The sequence below is a fragment of the Lynx rufus genome, unplaced genomic scaffold, assembly GCF_022079265.1.
Source record: "Lynx rufus isolate CCGP_SWC_20201006 ecotype Redwood Valley unplaced genomic scaffold, mLynRuf1.p SCAF_2, whole genome shotgun sequence".
In the NCBI taxonomy this organism is placed as follows: Eukaryota; Metazoa; Chordata; class Mammalia; order Carnivora; family Felidae; genus Lynx; species Lynx rufus.
Window position 1 is genome coordinate 4,079,195 of NW_025814834.1, and position 17,920 is coordinate 4,097,114.

Below are 17,920 nucleotides of genomic sequence, written 5' to 3' on the forward strand. Positions count from 1 at the left end.
GGACCACTACCGTCTACACTCAGCATCCCGGGGGACCCTAGAGGAAGGCGCATCTGATAGGCGTGTGTGGGGACTAATGGCCTCAAGGGAGTCCCCACTGCTGCAGGGCAAAGACGCCCACCCTCACCGGCTCTCAACCCACACGCCCTCCGGCTCCCTGCTGCCTCCTGCCGGCGGACCACATCTCTCCTTTGCTGGTCCTGCGGGCCGGGCTCTTCCACAACTTTCCTCTCTCCTGGGCCCCCGTTTCCTTCCTGGCTGACACCAGTAACCCTGGAGGGCTCCATGTGAACAGCCTTTCCCCGGAAGCCTTTCCTGCCCCATTGGGACTTTCCAAGAATGCCTTCCTTCCCTCAAGCCACTTCCCACAATTGTGCCCAGACACCGACCTGTGAGACTGGGACCATTTGCTTCCCTGCGGGGCTGTGAAGGCCGTGTGGGAACACAGCACCTTGACCTGTTCCCCACTGAACCACCAGGGCTCTCCATAAATCTCAGCGGATTAAAATAATGCAGGGGCGCCTGGGGCTTAGTCAGTTAAGCATCTGACTCTTGATTTCAGCTCAGGTCATGATCTCACAGTTTGTGAGTTCAAGCCCCATGTCGGGGTCTGCTTGGGATTCTCTCTCTCCCTCTCTCTCTCTCAGTTAAGCATCTGACTCTTGATTTCAGCTCAGGTCATGATCTCACAGTTTGTGAGTCCGAGCCCCACGTTGGGCTTTGCTTGGGATTCTCTCTCTCTCTCTCTCTCTCTCTGCCTCTTTCCTCCTCTCTCTCTCTCTCTCTCTCTCTCTCTCTCTGCCTCTTCCCTCCTCTCTCTCCCTCTTGCTCTCTCTCGCTCTCAGTTTAGCATCTGACTCTTGATTTCAGCTCAGGTCATGACCTCACAGTTTGTGAGTTTGAGCCCCATGTTGGGCTCTGCTTGGGATTCTCTCTCTCTCTCTGCCTCTTCCCTCCTCTCTCTCTCTCTCTCTCTCTTTCTCTCAGTTAAGCATCCGACTCTTGATTTCAGCTCAGGTCATGATCTCACAGTTTGTGAGTTCGAGCCCCATGTCGGGCTCTGCTTGGGATTCTCTCTCTCTCTCTCTCTCTCTCTCCCTCTCTCTCAAAAACAAATAAAAAATAAAAAACACTTAAGAAAAATAAAATAACCAATGCAAATATCAAATAAAAGAGTATTTTCAGAAAATTATCAGTGGCTTCTGTTGGCCACACGCTAAAAAGTCAGATCTGGATGTAATCATTGTTCGAGATGCAGCATCGAGGCCTGAGGCTGTCACACTGGCCCCAGCACTGGGCAGGTCTGAGCTAGAATACACTAGAAAATGTTTTTGTAAATGTTATTTGAGATACAGGTAGACTCGAAGTAACTCTACCTTCGGGAGGCGTAAGGCCGCTCACATCTTGTTTAATGCAAGGTGCTACCCTATTTCCACCCTATTGCCACCTCTGGGACCTGGTCCTGTTCACCTTCGTGCTCTGCCTGGCCCAGAGCAGGTGTCCCGAGGTGGGCCAGCTGCAGGTGGGCGAAGGCAGGGCCGAGGCTCAGGGCTGCACTGAGGGGCTGCCCGGGAGGGAACCACTCGGCAAAACCCGAGAAAAGGCATTTACCTTGGGCCGCGGGGACCTGTCAAAATGCTTTCCAGCCTTAAGCTTCTGTGATTTGAAACTATCTGGGCTCAATGGCCAGGACTGGAAGCGGGGCGTGGGGGCGGGGATGCTCAGGTAAGGTCCTGGAACCTGATCTAAAACAGTCGAGTAAGGAAAAAGGCTTGGGGGCCGCGAGGCCCGGCCGGGTTGTGAGAGCAAATGAAGCCCAGGGAAATTATTTAACGTGCGTATTTCCTAATCATGACGGTTTGCTTCTCGGACGGGCCCCCAGGGCTAACCTCATTGCATTGCTCTGCAGGAGAAAAAGGAAGGCAGTTGAGGGGGTTTGGCTGCAGGGGTGGTTGGTTCCCAGGACAGCCCTTCTGAGACGTGACCCCACCGAGTCCCAGCTCTTGAGCTGGGGGGCAGGGGTTAGGAGCGTCCAAATGCAGCTCACTTTCGAGACACCAGCCCCCCAGTGCAGGGATGACTGCTCCGGAACCTGAGATCCCAGCTGCACAGCCCTTGCTGGTGGCCTGTGAGATGGAACCAAGAAGTGAGGAAATCTGATGGCTTTTCCATGACGTCCCTGGAGACTAATGACCGTCTGCACAGTGGAGAGGGGACATTCGTGCCCAACCTCCATCCGCGTGGGCCTCCAAAGCAGTAACAGGAGAGAGGTGGCCTGTCCCCACCAGGGTAACCTGCACTTGTTGCCAAAGCTGCAGTGTTTAGACCTGGGATGGGACCCGAGCCTGTGACCCGAGGCTGTCGTCAAGTGCGCCCGACCCAGACAGTAGCTCAGGTGACTCCCTGAGCCCTGTCTAGGCAGGCAGTCCAGAGGTCAGAGGATTGAGCGGTGACACATCGGCCACCCACCGCATTAGCCCTGATGAGCTCGGAGGGAGTGGTCCCTCCAGGTAGAGACCACAGGGCCAAGGGGGTGAGCAAGCACCTGTCCTTCCTGCCCCGGGTCCTCCCCCCTCGCAAGGGGGATTTGACCCCAACTCCACTTCTTGGGAGCTCCGTTTGCCAAAGGGGACTTAGGGCCACTTGGGGGCATAACTGAAGAGATGAGAGGCTATTTGGGGGATAATATAGAAAGTTCTGAAAGGAATATTCATTTACAAACAGAAAAGCCCCATCTTTTCTTTTATCATTATGGCACACGGGGGCAAAAGCCACATTTTTATTTACGTGCCATCGGGTGGAAAGTTCCTTCCGGATTTCCCCTTCTCAGACTCCCTTTGTCACCTCCCTGACCCCTGCCTCTCCGAGCACTTAGGACTCCCTTCGTGTGCTCCACACACTCCCCTGTCTGACCCTCAGCGGGGCCTCCCATCACCAAAGGCAAATCCCTGCCTCCTCCAGGACACCTGCCCCCATCAGCCCTCCTCACAGTCTCCTTCGCTCCTGGACACATACACTGTGCCCCACACTTAATTTTATGTCAACTTATCGGTTTGCTAATCAGAAAATGACCCTAAAAATAAGTCAATCCAACCACTTCATTTTAGAGATAAAGACACCAAGTATTAGACAAAGTAAGTCCCACTCAGGGCCGATGTAAAAATTTAATACAAGAATGAAAACAGACCCCACCCTCCTGGGCTTCCTGCAATAGCATGGTGCCCTTCGACTGGTTCGCGCTGACCGATAATGACTTTGGTAAAGGACTTCGGCAATTATTTGTAACACTAGGAAAAACAAGGAAACAATTCCACGTAAATGAGTTACATCCTGGATTTCAGAGAAACGATTAAGTGTGGGGAGAGTGGCCTTAAAATCCAGGAAGTGTCCTTTTTCTCAGGCTTGCCCACTCCCCCACCCCCATCTGGCCCCACGGCCCAGGTGTCTGATGGAGGGTCCCACCCTCAGGACAGAGTGATTCACCAGCCTTGACTCATTTCTCACGACCTTCACCCCCTCGCAGGTCCCAGGGTGTCCTAAGATAGGAGAAGTGCAAGGCCCCCGAAAGTCCGGCTCCAGCAGTACCCGGTGGCTATGACCCTGCCACATCAGTTTCCTCCGGAAGGAGGGTAATGAGGCCAAGCCTGCCTGGCACCCAGGTGCTCTGGGGAATCAGCGAGATCCAGGACTCTGACCATAACTGAAAAGCATAAAGCTTCCCCCTAATCAGGCGAGAGGAGGCAATATGGCAACACGAGTCCCATTCGCAGAAAGAAATAAAGAGGAACTAACACTCTGACCTTTTGGGATAATGGGGCTCTGTGGTTTGATCTCAGCAATGGGTCAGCAGACTTGTTTTCAAGATGGCAAAACAGTAAGAGAGAAACAATCTGCGATCCTTCATTTTTGTAACAGGCTTCAAGTGAATTCACTTAATTTTGTTTTCCAGATTTGAAGAAACGGAAAGGGATTTTTAGCGTTGGGCGATAATAATGATGACATCCAAGGAAGAGATGAGCCTGAGAAGGCAAACACAACCAAGCAGCAGCGAGGAAAGCACAACCCAGAACGGACAGACAGGCCAGTGCTGAGGGGCTGGTGAGCCCGCAGGACGGCCTGGGATGGTCGCAGGAGCAGCCTAACAAAGGGCGTCTGCAGGTGAGAAGGCCCCAACTTCAAGGCGAGTGCAAAAGGCCCTTCGGGGTCAAAGGCAAACTCATGCTTCCCTTGGGACACCAGTTGCTTTTGCGAATTCCACGGAAATAACAAGGTTGGGGAATGTCGAATGAGGGGCATCTGGAGCCAATTATGGACCCTTTGCCAATTATTTAGGACTTCTGATGTTGCATCCAGCACATTCCAGCCAAGGTCTGTAGGCACCAAGGCTCTGGTGTGACACACTTTGAGTGCCACGTGTCAGCTGGTCACACACCAGTGCGTCCTGCATCAGATAAAATAAGAACATCAGTGATGGAGACACGCACCAGTTGAGCGAGATTTGTAGTGACAACCGTCCACCCTGCAGGGAAGCAGCGGACTTGTCATGTTCTGCAACGACAATCGGAACACTCAGAGAAGTGCCAGGGCCTGTCCCGGAATCGGGGAAATGTATGTAAATAGTTGGGTCCTTCCTGCTTCAGCTCTATTTTCGCTTCGTTGGGAACCCCTGTGTCTGGGTGCAAGACTCTATGGACCGAGATTCAGAGGTAGGGATTCTAGAACCATCTCCGTCGCTCGGGGCAGCTGGCCCCATTCTTTCCCTTCACGCCTCCTCATCTAGCAAAGCAAGGGCCTCCTTCCAGCTCCAAGTCCTCGAGCCGGGTGGTGACATCCCTCCTCCTGGACTGCCCTGTCACCTCTGGCTCGAAGTTCTTGCCCTGTCTTCTAAACCGATTTCTCCTTGCGTCGCAGCTCTAGGTTTCTGCCAGGTCCCCTCATTATGTCTTCCCGAGAAACCAGAGGGGGACCTGCCTCTCCATTTTATAACTCGGATGACACTTTCACTATTTGACATCCTTCGGTTTGTTGAGCTAAGAATAGTTTAGGGGAACCCAACACGGCTGGTTTTAATAAAAGAATCACGGAAACAATATTCCAAACAAACGCAAGACATCAGTCCTCTCCAGCGAGGGAGCGGACGGGCTGGTCCCGAGATCCTCCAGGCACGGCCACCCCTCACGCGGGCCTGGGGAGCAGGCAGGATTCAGCACGCCGAGCTCAGTCTTGCTGGCGAGAACCATCATCATCAAGAACAAGGCAGAGCCCCGGCCAGCTGGGACCTGCCTGTATTTCAGAGCTCTGTGTGTGAGTCAGGCCATTCGTGCCTTGTTAACCACGCCCCAGCCCCTCCTTACCTGAAAGCTTGCACAGCTCGTTCCTCGGGCAGACACGTACTAGTGTTAACCAAAGAAGCAATGCAGACCATGCTCAGAAAAATAAATCTTTCCCCGCTTCCATCGAGAGCTTGTGGGCAAGGAGTTACGGACCTACACATCCTTGTCTTAAGATACACAGACTTGCCACCCAGTGTACATAATCCTTTCCAGCAGAGGTGGGGTTGGAGGAGTTACCAAAAATAACTGAATTGGAAGATGCAAATGCCTGATATAAATTTTGTGACCTTTGCACTTCATTCTTAGATCTTGGATAAAGTAACCGTGGACGCTATCTTTCCGACAGTCGGCTTCCAACTGTCCTGTTGTCCAGCGACATTTCATCCTGAGCAGGAATGCCACACTTTCTCTGAAGGTGGCCTTTCCTGTCCGCTGGCGCTTGGCAGTTCCTTGCTGGTTAACCCCACGAAGATACCTTAGATGTCCACCAAATGGCAAGACATTCTAACCCGTTGCTTGTGTTTTTTAAATTCGCTTTGCCATTCTAGAAAAAAGATGTGGCTCTCCAGAATCTACCATTGCTAATGTAAGCAACTCCCAAAGGCCAGCAATCACCGGCTTAGCCCCTCCTCTCAGTGACTGCAATGGTACATCAACAGAGGCATTGAGGCTCCATTATCCAGAGTTACTTCTTAGGAGGACTACTCAGGAAGTTTTATAAAGCTATCCCAGGGACGAGGAGAGGGGAAATCATAAGTTGCTGATAGAAACAGAAATCTGCTTTAATATATTTCCTTCAATTATCTATAACTTTTGAAGACGTTACCCAGCCACCTAAGAATGGTGCTTAAGGATAATCTTTTAACAACAAACATCTATGCCCTGAATTGAAGCACATGTTGGTCTACCCCTTTGGTGATAAGGTCTATGAATTCTGTAAATCACTCACATTCTTAGAGCTATTACATTGTAATAGACCACCCAGCTTGATGAATACAAGGTTTTAGCTGGAGGAAAAATAACAATTGTGGTTGAAGGCTAAATTCCATTCCAGAAGCTCAAGCACAGACTAAGGAACATCCTCCTTCAGAAGTGTGGGTACCTGAGGGTGGGGAGGAGAGAGGTCTTGTGCACACAGGAACCCTCGGCAGTGGCATCGAGAGGCTGCCCCAGCCCCCAGCTTGTGTGAATGCCCCATTCATTCTTATGCTTCAAGGCAATTAGCCAAAGTTCAGTGACAAGTAGGAATCTGGGGCAAACACCAGAGGAATACGTTTAAAGCAAAATAACCTCGGAAAAACTCAGCAAGCTGCACCTTTCTGTACCTCTTTCTACTATCACCCTTTATTTTTTCCTGAATGGAAGGATTTCCCCCACTTGTGCATCTTTGACCACGTTGCGTTTCATTCTATTTTTTGGCACAGAAATGAGAATCTGCAGGCCTCATTAAAGCCCTGATAAATGAATGTGGCCGCTCTCTTTTGTCTCCCGGCCAAGGGGTCTGCTCTGAGGGCCTGTGTGCTGACTCAAGCATCTGCGCACGGCCACTCTCTCCACGAGAACAGTCGACGGTCAGCAACTTCATATTTGTGGTCAAGATGAAGCGCTTAAGAAATGTGTATAGCTAACGAAGTGCAGCTGACACGCAGAAACATTTGTGAATGGGATGTACTGGTGATTTTTCTGAAGCATTTTTGCATTTGTAAAATGCATTCCAATGGTTTTCCTTAGGTGTTCTTTGAGACAGCCCTGGGAGTGAATTCGTTAGCATGATATTCTTTGACGGGGCTGAGGAAGCCAAGGAGTTGCGATTTAGCAATCAAAAGCTAATTAAAGACCAACGCTGTAGAGTGTGCTAAAAAGGAAACAACAGGCCCCAAATGGAGTCATGGTGCTAAATCCCACAGTGGCAAACCAAGACTTAATACCCAACCTGACAGCAGTTTCGGTCTCTCCAAGAAGCTGAACTTTAACCCATCAACCTGGAATGATCTGGTCCGCACCAGTGAGGTAATCCACCCCCATAGGCCCTTCCACTGCCTTTAAGAGGACGACCTTGCCTCAAACAGCACATTCCTTGCTAATAATTTCCTTTTTCTGGCCCCTTTATGCCTTTAAAGACCTCTCCTTTTCTACAGCTTGGCTGGATAGGATGCTGCCTGACTCATAAATTGTTAAATAAAGCCCACTTGAGCTTTAAATTTACTCAGTTGAATTATTGTTGTTTAACAGATTTGGTGGCAATGGCGGGATCAGAAGTGAAATTCTGATGGCGTTTGGGGACAACAGGAAACATAGGTAAATTCCTTTTTTAGTTCATTGTCTTTCTCCCCACTTCCCTGGACTGTGGGTAAGCTATTCTCCATTCTTTTTTTTTTTAATGTTTAATTATTTTTAAGAGAGAGACAGAGTGTGAACAGGGGAGAGGCAGAGAGAGAGGGAGACAAAGAATCCAAAGCAGGCTCCAGGCTCTGAGCCATCAGCACGGAGCCTGATGTAAGGCTCGAACCCACAAACCGTGAAGTCATGACCTGAGCCAAAGTCGGACACTTAACTGACTGGGCCACGCAGGCGTCCAAGTTACTCTCCATTCTGAGTTATGCTCTCTTTGCATTGATCTCATGATGTAATCATTCTCCAGTTCCAAGCTTAGAAGGTCAACTTGAGCTGGCAGTACATTTCATCTGGAATCCGAGTCTCTAGCCCTTGGTGCAGTTGTTTGGAACCCTTCCCCAGTTCCGGTCTGCAATCTGCACTTACTGGGGTCTGCTGGTTTAATCCATGCTGGGAATTGGGGTGGCATGCACAGTCTTCTTATGGCCAGTCTCCAGTAACATCTCATAGTTACCGCTAGTATGTTAAGGTGCACATATTTTTGTCTTATTTTGTGTAGATAAAGGCTATTTCCAATGGGGATCCTAAAAGCCAAAAAGCTGTGAGAATTGGTGGGCACAGATTGGGCACTTAAAGCCCATTAGAGCATTCTCCACCTCAAGAAGACTCCTTTGATAGGATAAATTGGTCACAGAACTGGTTAGATTGACTCTAGGTCACCCGTCGACCCCATGAAAATTTCCATGCAACAAGACACACTATAAAATGCTACACAAGGGGCGCCTGGGTGGCGCAGTCGGTTAAGCGTCCGACTTCAGCCAGGTCACGATCTCGCGGTCCGTGAGTTCGAGCCCTGCATCAGGCTCTGGGCCGATGGCTCGGAGCCTGGAGCCTGTTTCTGAATTTGTGTCTCCCTCTCTCTCTGCCCCTCCCCCGTTCATGCTCTGTCTCTCTCTGTCCCAAAAATAAATAAAAAACGTTGAAAAAAAAATTTAAAATGCTACACAATCTCGAACCCAGGGCATATCTCCTTTAGATATGAGATTGGATCTGAGAAACCCAAAGGATCAGCCAATGGAATTTTTAACCTTGAAGAGTTCCGCATACCACTTTCTGGCACATCTGCTTATTTTAAGTCTAAAAACGAGGGTTCTAAAAGTTATAAATAGCTACAAAAATGGCAAAATCTTACTAACAGCCACCTAGAGGTACAATGGCCCTTGGGGGAACGTTCCAATAAGACGAGATCATTCCTTGAAGAAATGTACTTGAAAGTAAGGGTTCCTGAACTAAAGGAATGGAATGGGATACCTGCTTTAATTGGCATGCAAACGCATCGAAAAGTCTTCAAGATTCAAAAATTGTCTCATTGAAAGTTTCACTGGAAAAGGCCAGTGAAAAATTAAAGACACGAGAGGAACCTAAAACACAGGATGACTGGACTGACAATCCTCGCCCTTCTTTACCTGAATCCTCCTGGTCTGCTAGCTCTCAGTCTGACCTGCCTTTCCACTTGGAAGAGAAGATTAAAGAGATATCTCCTAAAATAAAACTGCCCAAGGTGGGGGTGATCCACATATACTTTCACTCCTTGCTTACTACCGAACTAAAGGCCATAAGAATTGCCTAAACCCAGGGAGAATCCCCAAATGTTTTTTGAAGAGTTTAGAATCCTTCTCAGGTCTCAAGACCCCATGAGGCCAGACGTTCATCTACTTGTGCACTTTAGTAGGACCTGTTGAAGCCCCAAAATTTGATGGCCAGAAGCAGAATGGCATGATCCCATGAGGATCCCATGATCCTCAGTTTCCAACGTAGTCCTCTTTTGGACCAGGGAAAGCTAGCATTATAGCAACTGTTTTTTCACAAGCCATTTCTGGAGCCTTCCCTGCTCATGTTAACTGGCTTGTTATTCAACGTGCAAACCAGAGAAAGATGAAGCCGTGGCAGACTTAAAGCCCGTTCGGAAGTGCTTTTCCTAGGGCATTCTGGATTCCGTACAACAGATGAGGCCACCCCACCTGCTCTGGCTGGCCTATTTGTCAATGAATTATCTGCTGAGATTAGTAGGTTAATAAAAAGACAGAAAAGAGGATGAGAAGCCATAATCCTGACTGAACTCGTGACCATAACTGAGCACTTTGAAAGGACTTTGGACCAAGATTATAAACAGAGGTTTGCCAAACCAACGGCCACACAGATACAACAGTTCCAGGGCCAGAGATCAAAATAACACCTGGACCTCCCACATCACATCCTCTAGGGGCCCATCATCAAAAGTCTGTCCCAGGGGCCAATGTCTCTTTTGTAATCAACAGGGGCCCTAGAGAAAAGATTGTCCCCAAAGGTCCGATACAAATTCCTCAGTGCCCCCAAGCAAGAGCCCCTGGTTGAGTTCCTCCTAAAACTGATGGGGCTTTGAGGGACCTTCTGCTAAACACTATCAGAAATACCCTTAAACAGCCATGGGAAACTACAATTAAAATTAATGGAAAACCTTGCCAAATTCTGCTAGCTACGGGAGCTACTTTAAACCCCACCCTCATAGGACAACATCTCCCTGGGAATAAAAGAAAGGTTTCCATAGTGGGGGTATCTAGTAAAGTTCAGAGGGAGTTTCTGTTTCAATCAGAAACACAAATGACTCTGGGGGCCTTTCAGAGAACAGCCTCCTTTTCTGCTGTGTGATAAAGACCCAATCAATCTATTAAGCACAGATGTCCCCTCTAAACTAAAAGAGTTAATACACTTTGTTAGCAATGGAGACTTTGCCTTAGAATTTCCTGGCCAAGCTGACTCTGACCTTTTATGAACTTTACAATCTATCCATGATATGGAAGGGGAAGGATTCCAATGAAACATGCTTTAATTTAATGAAGGTGCCCAAAACTCTGTGGGCTGATTCTAATTTTGACATCGGGATAACAGCAAGTGCAGAGACTATAAAGATTCAGGTCAATATGACTATACCTCTTGCAAAAATTGCCTCAATATCTGTTACAGCCTGAGGCTATACCAGGCCTCACACTGATAGCAGAAGCCCAGGGTTAGTCATTCCCCGTATCAGCTCCTGCAACACACAGATTTTGCCAGTCAGGAAACCTAATGGGCAGGGTGGCCATTTGTCCAGGACTTGAGAGCCACTAACAGGAGAGTTGTTTCCCATTTCCCAGTTGTCCCAAGCCCACACACCCCCTGTCTCCCAAGTTCCACCAGATCCAGAATGGTTCACCAATGCAAGCCTTTGCTCAGACTTCTCCAGCATCCCCGTGGACCCTAACAGCCAATACCTGTTTGCCTTGACTCAGAGCAATCAACAACATACCTGGACAGTCATGCCTCGGGGATTCCATGAGGCCCCTTCTTATCTCTCCTGAGTGCCCCACTGAGAGTGAAGGACCTCTCGCTCTCCGGGAAATCAGCCCCCTACGACATAGAGACAACCCCTTGCTGTGCTCAGCTCTCCAAGAGATGTCCGTGAAGGAGTCCACGTATTTGTTGCAATACTCAGCTGCAAAGGCACATCAGGTCTCAGGTCTCTGAGGAGAAATTATAATGATCTCCAGACACTGCTCCTGACCTCGGTCATAATCTAAGTTCTGAAAGAACCCAGCTGTCTCCAGAAAGGATTAAGCTAATCTGAGAACGTCCTACCCCCACAAGTAACTTGACAGCCTGGTGGATTTCTAGCCCTGGCTGGGCTAGACTATGGGCTCCTGATTTTCCTGTTGGCTTCCCCACTCTATGAACTTGCTAAAATTCCAGTCCCCGAACCCTTTCCCTGGGAAGACACACAGCAGCAAGCCTTTTTAAGACTAAACAAGCACCACCAGACCAGCCCGGCCTAGGGCTACCTAACTATTCAAACCCTCACCTTATTTGTGCGTGAAAGAGGTAACTGAGTCCTGGGGATGCCCACGCAAGACCATGGCAGGAAACACTGGCCCATTGCTTGTGCCAGCACACAACTGGACTCCACTTCCTGTGTCCATCCCAGCTGCCTCAAGGCTACAGCCACAGTCACAAGGTGGTAGAAACCTCAGTGGGTTTAACCTCAGGAGATGACTTCGTTCACAACGTCTTCACGTAGTTCAAGGCTTCTTCATTCTCAACTAACCCAACATGCCTCTGGGAGACTCACCCCCTCGGAAATACTTTGTTCTAAATCCAATGTTCTAAATCCTGCCTGACGAAGACCAGCCCCATGACTGTGAGGGAATAAGGTCCCATTTCGTGACACCACAACCTGATTCACCAGACACTCTTTTGACTAATCTAGATCTAATTTGGTTTGTTGATGGGTTTTATTGTACAAACCAAGAAAGGGAATTTCCAAGCTGGTTATGCTGTTACCAGCCAATATGAGCTGCTCAAGAGAGGAAGTCTTCCACTGGCTGAATCAGCCCAACAAGCAAGCTCTGTGCCCTTCCTGGAGGAGGCAGGTACCAAAAGAACAAATTGTTAGTATTTATGCTGACTACTGGTATGCCTTTGGGGCCGTCCATAATTTGGGGATCTCATGGAAACAAAGGGACTTCTTCTGTCCACTGGGATCCCAGTCAAAAATGTACATCAAGTAAAGACGCTTTTTACTGTCATTCTTTTACTTTCTGAAGCTGATGTCATGAAAACTGAGGCTCAGACTAAAAAGACTGAACCTGAGCATCAGGGAAACGCCCAGCTGACTTTCACACAAAGGCGGCAGCAACAGATCCTGTGAAGGTTGTGGCACCCTGCTTCTGCAGAAATCGCCTCTCATTGCCAGACCGTGGACATCCTGATGTCTTTGCAACATGTCAACCACCTGCTCCCGAGTCAGAGGAATCACACTGGGCACACGAGTGTTGCCAGTTCAGTAAACATGCCGGGTTATGGGAAAATCAAGACAGCTGCTTGGTTCTCCCTGGCTCTCTGGCAAACCCTGTTCTTCAGTTTTTGCATTCATTCGCCCACCATGGTGCATTTGAGATGACTCAAATGATAAATACTGGCGGAGAAAGTTCTATAAAATTGCAATAACAGTTGGCCATCAATGTCTGACCTGTCAGTTCCATATTCCTGGGAAACCTATTTTTGTCCCCAGAGGCCTCAATCCTCCTCCTTCTGGACCCTTTGAGCACCTGCGACTATACCTCATTCAGCTGTCACCTCCTACAGATTATCAGTAGTTCTGGTTACTGTAGGGGCATTTTCTGGAGGGGCTAAAGCCTTCTCTGCCGCAATGCTGGTGTCCTCACAGTGGCAAAGAAACTGTTAGAAAGTGCGTTCCCCACACATGGTACACCTTCCTCAATCTTCAGTGGTCAAGGCAACCCCTTCCCTGGGCAAATCATACAAGCCTCAACAAAAACCTTGTAAACCTGCTTAGAATTGTCACTGTCCCTATCACCCTCAATCATCAGGCAAGGTTAGGAGAAATAATAAATAATGGGATCCTTTAACTGAAAACCTCTAAGCTTGTAGAAACTACTAGATGCTAGACTCCCTTGACCTAAGGCATCACCTCTGACCTTGAGGACTATTCACAGTACCCACTTGGGGAAACAGACTCACTCCACACTAGATAGTCATGGGCAGACCACTGTTATTTGGTATATAACATACTGTGGATCCCTTGTCTCACACTAGGCTAACCGGCTGCTGTAATGATAGGCTAAAGCCTAACAACAGGATAAAGAAGCCTCCCTAGATCCCAATCAAAGGGTCTTGTGGGTCACAGTCTAGAGCCTGCTGAGTATTCTGCAAGTGTCATTAGAGGAAAGCAGCCTTCGAACCCTGGAAGAAGGGACCTTTCTAAGTGCTCCAGACCACTGTCATTGCTGCAGAACCAGAGGGCATCGAGCCAGGGTATGCATCTCATGGCCAAAGATGGTTTCCCCTGACTCCTGGTCCAGTGAAGATACTGGAGGCCTTGAGGCAAATTGACAAAGAAGAGAAGTAGCTGACACCGAGGTCCATGGCTTCTGCCCAAGACACCGGTTCAAGACCCCATACTTGAACTGAACATGAAACTTTGTTTGTTTCTCTTCCTCTCCTTTACTCTGGCACTGGCCTGGAGAGATAATGCCCTCATTCACATCCCCCAGGCATTGCTATGGGGGGTAATTCTCAGACTGCTGGATTTGTCATCAGAGATTCCAATGTATCCATGATACTGGAGACCTCTGGTTTTCCCTGGCACCAGTTTCTCATCCATCCCCAATGTCACTATGAACCATGATTGACCCCACTCTTGGAAGTTTCTTACCATGGTCAACTCTTAGAGCCAGAACACCCTGTGACTTTTGACCATTCTCAGATTATAACTATACCTGTCCAGTCAGACACAAATCCCTAAGCAAACTGTAACACGCTTGCTCCTCATATGCTCATGATTACCTGGTTTGGACGAGCTCCTTTTCACTAGAAAATCTCACCAGAAGCACCCATCTCCACAAGGTATTCAGAATGACTCTTTATTTCAAGTTCGGAGATTTTCCTCCCAAATTGTGCTGAAAACCTATCTGAACCCCAGCTTGAACAGTAAATGCAACAATCCCTGCTTATGTTGTTAATGGCAGTATCTTAGCTGGGATGGTTTGTGCCCTGACCGGGTTTATCTTTGTCCCTGGGGGTTATCATGCTTCTTGGTCCTATGAATGCCGGAATGGCTGGCTCTCGGGTTTTCTACCGGTGCCCCCTAACTTTCCACAAATGATCTGAGTCACCTCTCTGGTCAGCTCACCCGGATTTACATCGTCAAGTTAAAAAGGAATTCTCAAGAGTCATTCATGACTCAGGACTCACGTCCTTTGGCACAGCCATACTTCTCTGGTTAGGATCAAATGTAAATGAGAATATGAACAGAAAAGTCTCTTAAGTCTTAAAAATATCACATGATTTGTGGCTAAGACGATAAATAGCTGCCCAACAGAGATCATTAGACTCTGGCCCAGGTTGTTCTTGACAATAGGATAACCCTCAATTATCTGCTAGCTGAGCAAGGACGTGTCCGTGCTGTGGCCAACACCACCTGCTGTACCTGGATTAAAGAAGAATGTGGTTTATATATATAATGGAGTACTACTCGGCAATGAGAAAGAATGAAATCCTGCCATTTGCAGCAACGTGGATGGAACTGGAAGGTCTTATGCTGAGTGAAATAAGTCAGGCAGAGAAGGACAGATATCGTATGTTTTCACTCATAGGTGGATCTTGAGAAACTTAACAGAAGACCATGGGGGAGGGGAAGGGGAAAAATAGTTACAAACAGAGAGGGAGGGAAGAAAACCACAAGAGACTCTTGAATACAGATAACAAACTGAGGGTGGATGGCGGCGGGCGGGGGAAGGTGGGGAGCAAGCCACTGGTGTAAAAAAGTGACTCCATCAGCAAGGTCTTTCTTTGACTTACTTGATTTTGATTGGCTTGGGTCTTTGCTCCAAAGTGTAGTCCACGCATTGAGAATTAGCCTGCTCGTAATGATCACAGTAACCTCCCTGGTGTGTTATATTCTCTCAGAAGGTTTAAATGTCCACTTTCAGCCACCGACCACCAAGCATTGATCTCCCTAAAGAATGGAACATCAGAAAAAGAGCAAAGAGAATGACTAATTTAAAAACTATGACCTTGAAGTTGTGGCCTGTGAAGATCACAAAGATTAAGCAAAATATGTCAGGACCCGTGGGCACCACACAGAGGACAGACAGAAGCTTTCAGCACTACAGGGCATAGCTGAGAGTGGCATTAATGCCTTAAATTTTGATCACATTTTCAGTTACGCTGAGAGTCTGATCAAAAGAGGGGAATTATTAAAAAGGAGACAACAGGCCCAAAATGGAGTCACTTGTGCTAAGTTAGCAACCAAGACTTAATACCTAACCTAAGTGCAGGTTCAGCCCCTCGAGGAATGTGACTTTTAACTAGTCAACCGGGAATTACCTGGTCAGCACCGGTGAGGTAATCCACCCTTAGGCACTTCCGCTCCCCTCAGTAGGGTGACCTTGCCTCAAACAACACGCTCTTTGCTAATAAGTCCCTTGTTCTTCCCCCTTTCCACCTCTGAAAACCTTTCCTTTCCCACAGCTTGGCAGAGCTCCCTTCTACTGCGCAATGGGATGCTGCCTGATTCATAAATTGCTAAATAAACCTAATTTGATCTTCAGGCTTGCTCCATTGGAATTTTGTTGGTTAACAAATGCAACAAAACAATTATAGAATTCATCAGCCCTGAGGGCTTTGGCAAGATCTTAAAAAAAACAAACAAACAAACAAACAAAACGTGATACAGATAAGAATAATCAGGAATGGGGACAAGCAGAGGGGGTCGATGTGAGACCAGGCTGCAGTTTTCCATGCTCCTCCTATCTTCACCCATGAACTTGTGTCTTATTAGCCTAACATAGCTTCTAAAGAACTGGATGTGTGTCCCCAGCGTAGTAATACAGAAAAAGATAAATCTCCTCTTTTCTGCTGATGACACAGTTTTATTGCCATGAACCAAGAATGACCTCAAAGGATTTAACCACAACCAGGAAGAATAGTTCAAGTTGAATCACCCCAGACCTGAAGCCATTGTCTTAGCAGACGCTCTCCAAAGCTCAATGGGTTGTGGCTCAGTAAGTTCATGAGCAAGTCAACATGTAAAGCTCAGCTATCATGGCGAGTTCCTCAGGGTCCTTAGCTGCCCCAACCACATAAAAGAGGGCTTCTCCAAAGTCTTCTTGGGCCTCCCCATGACAGCAAGTATTAACATTTTCTCTGCAGACATTTGAAGGCTAAATTATCTCTGGCAGACGCTATTGAGGGTGGAACTTGGGCTCTCATTAAAGACCAGATTTAAAGTTAGACCAATTCCAAAGATATTTCCTGAATAAAATCTTTTTTTTTTTACATTTTTTAATGTTTATTTTTTTTGAGAGAGACAGAGACAGAATGTGAGTGGGTTGGGGCAGAGAGAGAGGGAGGCACAGAATCCGAAGCAGGCTCCAGGCTCTGAGCTGTCAGCACAGAGCCCTACGCGGGGCTTGAACTCATGAGCCATGAGATCGTGACCTGAGCCAAAGTCGGCCGCTCAACCGACTGAGCCACCCAGGCGCCCCCTGAATAAAATCTTAAATGTGTTTCAGCAAAGTCCTCCTCGTGTTGAGGACAGCAGCCTCCCCCTCCTCTAAGTTGAGAGGCAAGATCAGTCCTGCTGCCCCAATCTCTTGACTCCCAAGTTCATGGGTTTGCTCTCTGTCAGCTGCATGGAGTTAATTATTACTTAATTGCAGAGCTCAGGGCCTTTTGGGGGGACAGACAAGTCCCCACCACTAGGAGAAGTGAGGACTCATCTTGGATGTAGCCTGCCCTCTCCTTCCTCTTGCTCCTTTTACATTTAATTAAATGTAAATCCAGTTAGAATATCAGGCTACGTACCTGAACCACGTAAGTTTAACCTCATCCAGAGTCCTCACTACTCAGTTACACTTTCAGGCCATGCCTTGTCCTTTCATCTAGATTTACTGTAAGAAGTAGTCATAAGAACCCAAAAGACAAATAATGCAATTAAAAAATGGGCAGAAGACATGAGCAGACATTTTTCCAAAGAAGTCATCCAGATGGCCAACAGACACATGAAAGGATGCTCAGCTTCACTCATCACCAGGGAAATGCCAATCAAAACCACAAAGAGATATCACGTCACACCTGCCAGAATGGCTAGAATCAGACACACAAGAAACAGCAGGTGTTGGTGAGGATGTGGAGAAAAAGGAACCCTCTTGCCCTGTTGGTGGGAAAGCAAACTGGTGCAGCTAACTGCAGGAAACAGTATGGAGGTTCCTCAAGTTAAAAACAGAACTACCCTAGGATCCAAGAATCCCACTACTGGGTATCTACCCAAAGAATACAAGGACACTAATCCAAAGGGATACATGCACCCCTATGTTTATAGCAGCATTATTTACAATAGCCAAACTATGGAAACAGCTTAGTGTCCATCAACTGATGAATGGATAAAGAAGATATATACATATAATGGAATATTACTCAGCCATCAAAAAGAATGAAATCTTGCCATTTGCAACAACTTGGATGGAGCTAGAGAGTATTATGCTGAGTAACACAAGTCAGTCAGAGAAAGACAAATACCATATGATTTCGCCCATACGTGGAATTTAAGAAACAAAACAAATGAGCAAAGGAAACAAAAAAGACACAGAGAGACAAACCAGGAAACAGCCCGTTAACTCTAGAGAACACACTGATGGTTGGCAGAGGGGAGGCTGGCA